This window comes from Gallus gallus, chromosome 17 (genome assembly GCF_016699485.2).
Source record: "Gallus gallus isolate bGalGal1 chromosome 17, bGalGal1.mat.broiler.GRCg7b, whole genome shotgun sequence".
Taxonomy (NCBI): Eukaryota; Metazoa; Chordata; class Aves; order Galliformes; family Phasianidae; genus Gallus; species Gallus gallus.
In genome coordinates, this window is record NC_052548.1 from 3165874 (window position 1) to 3166719 (window position 846).

Sequence of the window (846 nt, forward strand, 5' to 3'; positions counted from 1 at the left end):
ACCGCACCGCACCGCACCGCACCGCACCGCACCGCACCGCACCGCACCGCACCGCACCTGCCCGCCCGCTCCCCCAGGAAGTGACGCGTCCGCCGTTGCTGGGAGACGGTTATACAGAGCGGGGCCGCGCCCCCCCCCCCCCCCCTCCCTCAAGCCCCGCCCCGCGGCAATTAACGCGGCCCTAATTACCGCCCCCGGCCCGCGAGGTGGCTGGTGCTGGGCTGAGACCGGTGAGCAGCTCGCTGTACGGATGGACCTCCCTTGCTGCGGGGTGAATGGGATAGAACCGTTCCTCAGCCGTGGGGCAGCACGAGATGCCTCCCCCAGCACCTCCACCCCTCCCGGCACCGTGGGATCAGTTACAGGCTGAGCTCAGCCTGCTGACCCCGTTACCTGACCCGCCTGGAGGTTTTTCCATTGCTCTGGGCAGGAGGATGTTACCCAGATGTGGGTAGCGCTGGAATCCATCCCTTCAGCCGTGATTCAGTGGAGAACTTTGGCAGGAGCTTCACTTTAATCCCACATCAGTGGGGTTTGGACGAGGGCTCTGTGGGATGGAGATGGACTCTGTAGCTTGCACTGAAACAACCCACAACAGCAAGCTTGGCATCCAACCCACCTCACTGCCCCAGAGACTGCTATTCCCACTTCCTAGATAAATCATTCCTCACTATATGAGTTCTCAGTGTCTTTTGAATCTCCGAAGCAAAGAGCATTTTCCATCTCAGCCATTCGAAATCATTCTATCTGTGCTGAGATGCCTTCTACCCGCTGCCGTCAAGGAGGACTAAACCTAATTTATCAGATGCATCTTGATAGCAGAAGTATTCATTTCGCTCGTGGATG